Source organism: Gambusia affinis, linkage group LG09, assembly GCF_019740435.1.
Source record: "Gambusia affinis linkage group LG09, SWU_Gaff_1.0, whole genome shotgun sequence".
Classification (NCBI taxonomy): Eukaryota; Metazoa; Chordata; class Actinopteri; order Cyprinodontiformes; family Poeciliidae; genus Gambusia; species Gambusia affinis.
This window is the reverse complement of record NC_057876.1, coordinates 3,334,949-3,347,518: the sequence shown is the minus strand read 5'-3', so window position 1 is coordinate 3,347,518 and position 12,570 is coordinate 3,334,949. Positions and strand designations below refer to the sequence as shown.

At 38.1% G+C, this 12,570-nt stretch overlaps 1 non-coding gene across 1 annotated transcript; it reads right to left on the bottom strand.

Moving 5' to 3' along the window:
• Positions 1–7,373: 7,373 nt before the first annotated feature.
• On the bottom strand, positions 7,374–7,455 carry trnas-gcu. Its single transcript has one exon. It is a non-coding gene; the product is annotated as a tRNA-Ser (tRNA).
• Positions 7,456–12,570: the final 5,115 nt, after the last annotated feature.

Here is a 12,570-nt window from a genome sequence, read left to right as displayed (position 1 = left end):
GTGGGAAAAAAAATGAATGCAAGTTATAATAAGCGGGCGGACGACGTAAGACGGGAGAAAGACTGCAGTCTGAAGGGTGGAATCAAAGGAAGCCCTGTTTTGAGCTGTGACATCAAGCTCTGATGACAATGAGAATGAGCGCACGCCAAGAGTGACATGCAAGATAAAGAGACGGAAAAAGTGCAGACATCGAGTAAAGGAGAGACAAATGGGATCTGAGATGTGACAAAGTCTAAAATAAAAGTAGGTGAAAGATGGAGGAGTAAATCCCAGCGTGGATAAATGGTAGGATTTAGATTGATGTCGAAATGAGAGGGACTGATTAAAAAGTGCTGTCAGTCAAGAAGACATTGTTCACGGGAAAATCAGAAAGCTGTTTCTGATCGTAAGGAGTGTCTCTTTCCAGGATTTCCAGGACATTCTGGGTTGAATATTCGCTGAGACTTGAGGCTGATGTCGGACTTTAAACAAACCTCGTAACAGAGCCGTGTGTTTGGATCAGGAGACAACGTGATCCAACACCAGCCTGAACTGAAATATGCCCAATTTAATCTAAACCTGAGCTTTGATGAGGCCCTATCACATTGTTCATTGTAGTTTGAGGAAAACAAACCCTCACCTCCATGTCCAAAAAACATGAAGTTTTTCAAGCTGTTATGACTGTCTTTGACATAAGCAAGCATAAAAAACACAATCTAGACAACTAAAACATAACCAGGAATATTTGTAACTGCTTACACATAAAATACAATTATTGAAACTTTAAATCTGTACCTTGTAAAAACAAAGAGATTTTTGATTTTCCCAAAAATACTGCCAAAGTCATCATATTCTCATGAACCTTGTCCTATAAACTGGGTGTATGGTTTCAGCCCTATTCCTTACTATTTAAACATTAAAACCTGACACATTCCAGAAGCACCGGCCCTTGAGGACTGGAGTTTGACACCCCTGGTTTAGAGAGTTTCAAATAATTATTCCTGCTTTAACATTACAGGAACCTCTGGTGCTACAACAGTGTGTTTTAGTCAGATGAAAAGAACAAACTATGCTGAAAGCAAAACATTTTGGAAATTGTGTGTTTTTAAATGTTGATGGGGTGAACGGAGGCTGGATCCCAGGCTCTGAGGTTGTCACAAACAGAGGAATTGTGCTCATTAAAACAAAAAAAATCACAGTGTACTAGCAACCAAATTATGACTAAAGTAGGAATGAAATTTTCCGTAAACATCTAAATCTGCTCGACAGTCAAACTGAAGAGTTAAAACCTGCAGTTAAGCTAAAGCTCATACATTCAATCAGTTTCCTGGTGCAACATGTCCAAAGTATTTTAGCTAGTTTACTGATATACATAACGGTGGTAAGAAACATTCAGGGAAATATGAAGATTATTACTTCCAGATTTTTTCTGGGAAACTTTTCTTAAAATAATCACACAAAGTTGTTGATCTGCTGATATTTGCCTATTGTATATGTAACTATTAGCTGAAAATGCTTTCAAGCATTTTGGTGCAGTTTTGTATTTAGTAAGTTCTTTGAAGCCCTAATGAAAACTCCAACTCCAGCCTGAAATGACACAGAGCAGAGGACTGAAACCTGAATGGTTTCTCTCTGTTCTTACCGCTTTGCCCAGCTTGTGACAGCACCACATGCTGCAATTACTCTCCTGCTGACATATCTGGGTGAGCAAAGTGTCACACTGCAGCAAGAGCTGCTCGGTGTTTGTTGGCGGAGTCGAATATGAATCCCAGCATTGTTCAATGAAGCAGTTATTAATAAAAACAGTTCAGTGGTGTGTGGTACTTTGGCAAATGAAACTTCAGCACAAGTAGACATTTGATTTGTTTCTGCCACCATTACCCCGATTTCCTGGGATTATTGGGGAACCAGAAGTATAAACACATGCAGCTTCAGACAAGAGCGAGTTCTCTCTCTGAGTTCTGAGTTCAGCAACTATTAGAGCCCTTCACTCTTTCCTTTAGATGCTTTTTCTCAACCACGGTCACAAGCCATCATAAGTGGACTCAAACGGTGCATTCACATCAGCTCTGTTAATCTGCTTTAATTGAGTTTTAAGTTGATGACAGTCTGGTTCATTTCAGAAGATGTGAATGTGTAATTGAATGCAAACTATGGTGTGCCTACAAGCCTAGGTTTTAATTGGGTTGAGGTGAACCCAATCGATGGTTCACCTCGATTGACTTATATGAATGCCAGGCAGACTGGAGACCACTCCAAAAGCAGAAAGCAGACTATAACGCAGGGCATTCTGGGTAAATACAACCAAAACAAACATAATCTAGCACTCGCAAGAGAAATGACTTGTGGTCTTTTACCAAAGACAAAAGAGAAATCCTACAGCAGCTCAAATCTGACATATGAAAAGACGGAAAATCATAACAGTACTAAAATCTGGTAGAGTGTCAGCTCAGGCTGCTGCTAAATACATAAATATAGAGCTGCACATTAAACATATCGAATTACTGTCATCTTCAAAATATTAGCGGGCGATTTATTAAAACTCCAAAGGACTGTCTGTGCCTAATATTTGGCAGATTACTATATTTCAGGTGTCAGGCATTGGCACTCTATTATAGCATTCATATATTTTTCCAGATGGCTCATAAGCAAAAATCAGGTAATGGTAAAGAAATTAAAGCAAGGGTTGATTACAGATAATAAAACATCATCTTTTTGTGCAACACTGTTGCAATTAAATATTTCCTCTGATATGGTGCCGTCCTAATAGGAGGTCAGGGAGGAAAAGGTGAAAGGTCAGTGGAGCTCTGCGTGTGAAGCACAATGAAGAAATCTTCAAAGCAGTGGTGAACTAAAAGTTATTTAAGTCTGACCTCCACTTTTAGGCAATTTGAGCAATTTAAATCAAATCAGCTGGAAAGGCTCCTGTCTGAGGGTTACACGGCTATTGTAGCCAGCGGCAAACCGTCGGGGCCCTCAAGGGCCTCTCTGAAGGTTTAATCAAATGGAACATTATCTTCTGACCTAACAACCCTCAAACAAACAAAGAAGATAGTTTTGAATCCTGTTTATGTTGATTTTTTATTTTTTTTGACAAAGAATAAACCATTGAAACAAATGGTTTGTGTAAGAATTTCTGTTTTTATGTGAAAGCAGCCAGTTGTCATCCTATCACTTCATATTTCTCTTTTTCCAGGTACACATTGGGGACTTAATCATCCTGGGAATTGGTATCATGTTTGTTAATGCTCAACCTGTTTAGGTTTCATGACAGCGAATTTGTTTTAGAGGTGTTTTATAATATCACTGTGGATGCTAAGGTATGGTTTGCAACTAGCATCAACACATTCAGACGTCGTCTCAACCTGGTCACTGCCTTCCTACAAGAATCTCATCTCCCTTCAGTGTCCCGTTTGGGATTTCTCTCATTAACCTTGATTTCTCCGGTAGAACTTCATCCTGAAGTTGATCTTATAGAATGAAGTTGATCATTTTATAAGAACAACCAGCAAAAAGAAGGAGAGGTTTTGACTAACGACGTAGATTTTCTGCATTTTTTTAGAACATTTGTCTGCATGTGGCTTGGCAATGCCAGTTGAGGAAGTGAGCAAAGTAGTTCAGTCCATGTTGGTCACACTTCAAAATATTAAGTAATGAACATCGGAGCATGAGGAATATTTAAGACATTTTATTGCTGGCAAAGATGTCGTTTGGCTCAGCACTTCTCTTTCTCACAGCATACGCAATTTTCATAGCTTCCTTCATGGTCAAGCTAGCGTATTACATGTCACAGGCAAACGTTAACTATTGGGTACCATATAAAACTCCCATAGCGTCCGCTCCATCAGGAAGCAATTATTTGTCAATATCCAAGAGTCCAGACTCTGTGGGAAGCAAAGCATAAAACAAGAGGCTGATTTTTAAAAGCAGGGTTCTGCTTTTACCATTCTCTATGTTGGACTATTGATTTTTTTTTTTTGCTCCCTTTTTATAGTTTTTTTTTTACCTACGTATTCACATTTAAGGAAAAAATAAGTCATAAGTTGTACTCTGGGAAATGTTGCCTTAGGAAGCTTCATTGTGCCTCCCGACTGCGTATGCCTTTGTGGAGGACTTTCCCTCTGTTTCCTGCCCTTTCCCCGCTCTGTGCTGCCAGCATGCTGGGGGACACACAGCACACAGGTAGATGCATCTTTCTACAGGGAACAGAGGGAACAAGGCGGACTGAAGTGTAAGGAGCTAAGAAGAGTGGAGGGAGATCGAAAGGATGAAGGGTAAGAAAAGTAGAGGAGAGATACACGGTGGCTCTAAACTGCCTCAATTTGGTCATTAGTGTAATCAGGGGGAAAAGCACAGCAAAAACCTGCTCCATTAGGGGGACTTATGACTCTCTTCCCTCTCTGCCTTTTCTGTCACTTCCTTTCTCATCACTTTCTTTAATGCAATCTCATGAGTTTCTTCCAAGACCCATCTATCTTTGAATCTACTCGAACAGAGAAAGAGGGCAGACGTTGCTGTACCTGCTGCCGCACATGCAAATAACTCCCTTGCTGAGAAAAGCAGTTTTGTCGTTGTACATACACTGCAAACATGTTAAAATGAACATGACAGCCAATGCTGTGGTCAGCATTGTTCCTGTGAACAGTAAGAGTTTGTTCTGCATTTTGGGGGCGGTGAGTGGTTACAGTCTGCTTCCACCATTCCACAAATCATAGGCTACTATCATATTAGGAAGGCTATTAATATGATTATGATGCAGCAGCTCGGTGCCTAATATGCTTGTCTATTGTTTAATGTTGGGCGATTTGGCTTGATCACTCTATAAGAACAAAGGTCTTACAGAGGCTTTGATATTCAACATAGCTCAAAATTACCCAACTCAGTTGTCTTATACTTTTGTAATAAGTCTCTAATTATGATTCACCTAATTTGTCATTGCCTTCCTGTCCAATTCTGTTCAAAAAGCAAATTCTCATTTCCAGCACAGTCTAGGCTGTCTCCCTAAGACTGAGATTGTCTCTGGTCTATTTCTCTACAGTGAACAGAAGGAGAAGTTGTGAACAACGACATAGATTATCTGCGCTTTTTTGCAATTGTAGTCCAGTTATACTATATTTGTTCTGCCTCTGTGTGTGCGTGTGTGTGTGTGTGTGTGTGTGTGTGCCTGTGTGTCTTTTAAAAAGTTTCAAAGCAGTACAACCGAATCAAATTTTCTGCACATCAGTTTTAATCATTTACTTTTAACAATTTAGTGAGGTGAGTTATGCAAGAGGTGTGAGATGGTGTCAGGGATTTTCACAGACCAGCAAGACTGACATGAGATGTTTCCAAAAACGATTCTTGATTTAATCATCAAAATATCAAAAAATGTTTCAAACAATGATAAAACTATGACAGAGTATCAGTGCCATTGTTGACAGAAAAAAGGGTGTAAGATTTGCTGAAAAAAAAAATGTTGGAAAAAAAACATTTTGAGAAATTTTGAGATTGGTGAACATTTTTGAGTTTTTTTCTAGCAAATTTGCAACTTTTCAAAATCAAATGATTGAAAAATTTTGACTTTTTTTCTGCAGAAATTAACTATTTTGTTTATCTACCATGTACATAGATAGTACACCGTCGAACAAAGCAGACGTTAACAAAACAGACTTCAACTCAGGTAATAACACAAAAACCTCAAGTACAAACTAACCACACAAACTAGAGATTAGGGAAAGTTACAAAGCAGCTGATGACACACAAGAGCTAAATGACAAAAACTTCACTGAAAAACAAATATTGCTCAGAACAGTACTAATAATTAAAACAAATGTTGGTGAAACAGAACTTGCAGTCCAGAATAGGATGAAAAATTAAACAAATACCAGTTAACAAATTTCTCCTCTTATAAATATATGCAATAACCCACTTAAGAAGTTACGCCATATAATGGGAACAACTGGCACTCTGTGACAACTCCAAAGCAACTGTTATCTCAAAACAAAACCAAATTAATCTGTAAATTAACTAACCAAAAAGAGGGAACTAAATGTGAGAATTGCAAACAGTTAACCAAAAAGTCAGGCTAATAAAGATAATCTTAAATGAAAATAAAAATGCCCAATGGTTTATGGAAACTCATTTTAAGAATGAAAACGTCAAAGTTAACATTTAACATCTTGTCTGGTGTGTGTGACAATGAGAACAGCCTTAAAGATTCCTTCTAGGGTCTGTTCAACAATGCTACGGTGATTTTAAGTCAAAGAGCAAAGGAGAAGCAAACTAATATGACATCACCCTGCAAGCAAACATCGCCATAGTGAATATTAAAATCTGCAGGAGAGTAAGCAGTTATTCAAAGCCATCAGTGAACTCGGTTGCTCTCTGGAGCTTGAAATAATGTCTTTAGAGTGTCACCAGCATTGCTTTAATATGTCTCCATTAGACGCCGCTGCCAACTCCCAGTATGTCTGCCTGCCTGCCTGCCTGCCTGCTGTCTGGGGACTGCAGAGGGCAGGAGAGGCTGGGAGACGGTGTGAAAAAAAGGAGAGGCGACAGAAACGGAGAGGGTGAAAGTGAAGAAGAGGCAGACAGTGAAGTGGCAAGGTGGGAGGACGTCTAGACAGACAGACACAGGACGGACAGCAAGGAGCAGGCAGGAAAAAAAGACAAGAGAGGACACAGCGAGAGGTTGGAGGAGAGAGAACTGTGAAAAGAGCCAAGGGACAAATAAAGACAAAAGGAGGGATGGACAGAGAGAGTGTCACTAGGTGAAGTTAAAGAGCAGAGCATCATGACGGTGAGGCGCAGTGGAGTACGGGGCTAATTTATTTAACGGCGTTGCCATGGGGAACAGCATCTATGATGAATGTGTGGGTTGATTATGCAACAAATTGCCTATAATTCACCCAGTTGACACAGTATCACGACCAGGGATCTCCTGGGAAGGCCTTGATAGGAGAATATGTTTGGTGAAAAACATTGGACACAAAAGTTACACAAAGGCCCTGTTTGACATTGAAGATGGCAGTGTTTGGTAATCGCTTCTGGATAAGGTGCTTTCTCAGACAAAACTCTGTTGGAGTTATCAAAGCAGTAATTAACAGTTTCAATGCCGTAAGTAGCAGCAGTAAGTAACCTTGTAATTCCATCTGCTCTATTAAAGCCTCAATAGCAATGAGAACAGGTTGTAGTCCTGGCCCAATGACACAAGGATGAAAAGGCAGTTTTGGATGTTTTGTACCTTGACTTTTTCCGTTAATGAGAGGAGTTGATGACATTGTTGTAAAATTCAGAGAACAAGAAATTTAGTGTCCACACAAATAACATTGCTAAGTCTAAAAGAACATCAGGTAGATTCTAGACATTATAGTTCAATAATGCTTGAGATCACACCTGTTCCACCAAGAAGTATCCGACGAGGATGGGATTCGAACCCACGCGTGCAGAGCACAATGGATTAGCAGTCCATCGCCTTAACCACTCGGCCACCTCGTCCCTGTGCTCTGCTCAATCAAAGAGAGACAGTCAAGCTTTTACACAGAAATCAATCGTATTGAACTTGAACATTCCAGAAATCCTGAGAGATTCTGGTTTTGTTTCATGTGTAGCTGAGTTGGTAAAGAGCTCGCTACACATGCAGGAGTTATTGAGACTGATACCTGCATTCCCTACAAAGTCCTTGTTTACACATACATGTCAGTAAGCTCATGACTTTCTTTTCCACAAAATTGGTTTACAAATTTGCATAATGTAAAATACAATTGTTAAAGGTTCATTTCCAAACAGTCGTGTGAGGTTTCTGCTGGGTCTTATAAAGATCTGCCCAATAATTGATTTGTGAGTCTGACTGTTATACATTTGTAATATGTGTCTATGTGTATTTGTATCTAACACTGCACCTTGTTGGTCCAAAGGCCCAGACCCTCACCCTGCAAGACGAATTGCTATTTTAGGGTTAAGGGTTAGGGCTAGTCATGGATTAGCAATGTTTAGGTTCAGGGTAAGAGTCAGGGGTAGGCAAGAAAAAGAAAAAGAATGGAAGTCAATGTAAAGTTCTGGTTAAGATAGAAAAGCATGTTATCAGTATTTGTGGTTGGTAGTAGGTGGATGAAGCTGACATGGATCACTCTGCTGTGTGGATTTAATGAGGGAAAAGACAAAAAGCTGTTGGCATTTTGTGGTGCATTGCCAATCCTAATGCCTGGTGTTTACCCTTTGGGAAGTCAACATATCAACAGCAGCACTTTTAGTTGTTCCAGTTTATATTCCCTTTTCACTGCTGCTATATTTCCTATTATGTCAGATTTACAGATTTAATAAGTGGTGCATAGCTCTAATTGTAGCCTCCCATTCTGTATGGAAGGGTATAAAAGTCAAGGATAAATCTATATATAAAGTGTTTTCCTGTGAAGTCCTGTTTTGTGGAATATCAGCATTTAACAGATTCAATGATCAAGAGCACAGTGCAATATTAAGGTTTAGTATTATATGTTTGTTTTTATTTTACCAACAATTTTATATTTCTAGCCATCTGTTAACTGTTTGTTAACAGATTACAGTGCATAAAGAAAAAGTAGCATGTTTCCCACATTCCTATGCACAAAATTAGAATATGGGCTCCGATATTGTGAGAAGGTTCTAACATTAAGATTAATATGTGTAATTCTTGCTTTGCTTACAGCAAAAAAATGAAAACTAGTGATGTGGGTCAAGCTTTGTATGGCAGCCTTTGCATGACCTGTCAAATATTTGAAAGAAATACACTTACTATTATATCTCTTTTGGAAATGTGTGTTTATTCATGGACATTATGAGTACAAAACTGAAAAACTAATATGTGAAGGATCTTTTTTGTATGTAAAGAAAAAAAGCATTTTTTGTCATTGGGATTTAAGGGTCTATACCTTAAAGTGTATATTCCTTGTGTGACAGATTATACAAACATACAAGGGTACACTAGCTTTGTAAATCCTAACTGTCAGGAGGGATAACTGCATGGCACTCCTTTAAAAAATAAACTGTGTAAACTGTCACAAAGGTACTTTGGAGATTTGAAAAGCTGAATAAATGCCACCATCTTAGGTTCCATAGGCACTGTAAAATGTTGTTGTTGCTGCAAAGCTAATGCTTTGAAAGACCGAAGGGAAAGATAAAATCAAACAAACTGCATTTTGGATTTCAACAAGACAAAAATATGTATAGAGCTGATTTGTCTTTCACTCTGTGCTCAAGACGTGAACATTTTCTGGACGGAATTTTTTTTTTTATAATTAAGTTAGTTTATTAAGTCAAGTTTGAGTTTTCAGTGGTAGTCATTATGGATTTCTGCCAAAACCTATATCCACATTTAGGTGGTCTCCTCACTCTGCTCCTTTGAGAGTTGGGGATGAGGCATTTGGTCTCTGTGGAGTTCTACTTACGGTGCTTATGAAAAGTATTCACCCCCTTGAATATTGTATGTATATATTGCTTTTTTTGGCACAAACAACATTAAGATCAATGTGAAAACTGATTTCTACTAAATGAAATAATTTAGTAGAAACATAAAATAAGTGGTTGTATAAACATTCACTCCCTTTGTGAAGTGTGAACAGAATTTAAGGTCACTTAGATTGAACAATGAATTATTAAGAAGGTTAAGATAAACTACAGCTTAAAATATACAAGGACTTGAACCTTTCCATGTTTTGGTTACATTACAGTCACACAACTCATTGTACTTCGCTGGGATTTGGTCTGGCTGGGCAGCTGCTTTTGCTTTGAATCGCATTTTATTGCTGCTACTGGGATGTTTTCTCCATAACTGTTTCCACATTGGAATTATTCCACTTCTCAAAGGCTACATGTTTCACTCCTCAAAGGAGATTTGGCAGCCTTTCAGGAGAGCCTCCTCCATGGCTTCTGAACATTTGTGTAAATCCCACAAGAATGCACAAAAAGATTGGAGAGAAGAAGGGCTTCTTTCTTCTTTTGTGCCAAATAGTCTCCAAGGTGCATTTGGGAGTGACTGCAGTGGAGATTGTGTGGCTTTATAAGAGTTCTAGGTACATAAAGAAGTCAGATTTGGTTTTGTTTTTCTTCAAATATTCTAGTAATATTGAAGAGCTGCAATAGCAAAGAAACAGGCCTGTAATTAATACAAGTATGTCTGTATAAAGCCGGTGCTTTATTTTGGTTATTCTTCCTGTTATTTCTTCAATTACTTTATATTTCTTTTTACAATTTTGAGATATCATCATTCTAATCAGATGATGTTTCCTTTTTGTGTGCTACTTTTAGCAATTGTTTTTCTTGTGTTGGTTTAGTTAAAACTGAGCTGAGATTCCTTCCCTCCGATTTTGTTCTTAATTTTCCTAGATAACACAATAATTTCTGTTTTCAAAAAAAACCCTTTGTTTTAATTTTACAAAAGATGTAATAAACCCAAAAATTATTTATTCTGATTGCTTCAGAATTAAAAAAAACAAAACCTTTTTATACATACAACAATTTAATTTCCATTGTTGGATGTATGGACTACTTTTCATCTCAAAATAAAAACATTTATTCATTCATAACAATAGTATTTAACACTTTTCAAACATGTTTATTGTTTGTATTATACTGTAATATTTGATCTATTATAATGTAATTTTTTAGTTTACTATGTGTAAATTATTAATGTAGGGGACTATGAAATAACATAACTCTGTTTTCCCTCTTAGGTAAACTGATCTAAAAGAGGGAAAAAGTAAAAAAGGAATCACTTTGATTGTTTTCTTATACAGAATTAAAATATCAGACATATTGAGTAAAATGCTTACAGGCAACTACAATAAATTTGATTTAAAACATGTTTTTCCATACCAGAGAGTCTCAAAAAGTTGTTTTCCTGTTAAGCCAAAGAGCCGGTGGAGTACTCAGGGTACTTATGCACTCTGCATAGTGTTGCATTAAAAGGTTTGAACAGATACAAACATGAAAGCGATATCTAACCTTTTCTATCAGAGCTCTTCTGGCGCTGATGATCTGTTTGAAAGATCAAGCCACCAGAGTTCCTCCTGTACTCTCATATCACAGATGATTCTGTCAGCACTACCTTCACCAGAGCTTTGTTTCACCACTCTACATGTCTAATAAATATTATTTTTGAAAAGCATTGGTGCTACTTCAGCTAAAACATCTTCAGCCAACTCACTCCTACTCGACCACATATTAAATAAAACTTGGTCAGGTTCTCTCTGCACCACTGTTTAATGCACAGGATGACTTTAAAACATAACTTCATGGAGGCTTGTCCAGTCTGATGATGAGCTGTCGCCATGCAAAGATATAACGGCATTGAAACTGGCACATAGCTCTAGCTCAGCTGTTAGCACATTAGCAGACTGTGCCCGCTACTGGCTTTTGTTTCTGTTACTGACCACCATGAATGGTAGCTGATACATAAATGTATTGGAACATCATCAGAATGGTTATTTGTGATTGAGATTGAACATTTTTCAACTGAAATTTATAAAACAACCAAGTAAGTTAGTGCTTGAAAAATTATTTTACAGAAGCTGAACATTTTAAAAGTTAGCAAAAATGCAAAACAAAGAAAAAATGAGCTCTGCTGTTAGGATTAAATTGTAGCCACGATTGCCTTTCACATGATGATGGGGATATGCTAACATCATCATGATAGCTTACCAGGGTAGTTTTCTTTGGGGGAGGCTAAGCTCGCTAAATGTTTTGAAAGTTAAAAATGAAAAACAATAAGTTCTGCTGTTAGCATTAAATTGTAGTCACGGCTGCCATTGACATGCTGATGGTGCTACGCTACGACATCATAGCTACACTTAAGTAAGTTAAGCGCGCAAAGCATTTTCAATTTTCAAACTGCAGCCAGAGCTGCCCTGAGACGTTCTGACAGAAGCTATAGCCATCTGTGCATATTAAGCTGAAAAAAAGATATTTCACTGTCTTGATCAAACTGTCATTCTGCAGGACGGACTTCTGATAGAAGTCTTTTCTGTTCATTGGTAAATCAGCCAAACACAGTAATACAAGCTATGGTTACAGAAGGTGCCGGTCTTCACAGTGAGCATGTTGTTTTCTGAAATAATTAGACCTAATATTCAATTTATTAATAAGTTAGAAACACGAGCAGGCTTCATGTCAGCTCATTATTCTTTAAGAGTATGCTTCTTTAATTTAAAGGCACCTGTGGGTCAGCACACTTGGTTTTTTTTTCCTCCTCTCCCTATATCAATATGAGATTGAATCCTCTGAGTACAGAAGCTAATTAACCATAACTGAAACAATTACAGTAAGCCTGGAGGAGCAGCGCTTATTGAGCCTTTTGTACTGCAACAGGCACGTGGAAGTGTAATCCGATATTTGTTGTGTGGAGCAAATACAGGTCACAAGGAATGTGGGAGCCACATTCTGGAGCCAAAATCTATATTCATAAGCACACACACACACACACACACACGCACGCATATGTGCTACTGAAATACATAGACATGGAGTGGGATCTTCTGGAAGTAAAGAAGTTCAAGGTTTTCTCTTTTCTCTACACACATACACACATACACACGCGCCTATCAGAATCTGATCCGAGGCAGCTTGTTGCTAAGGTAATAA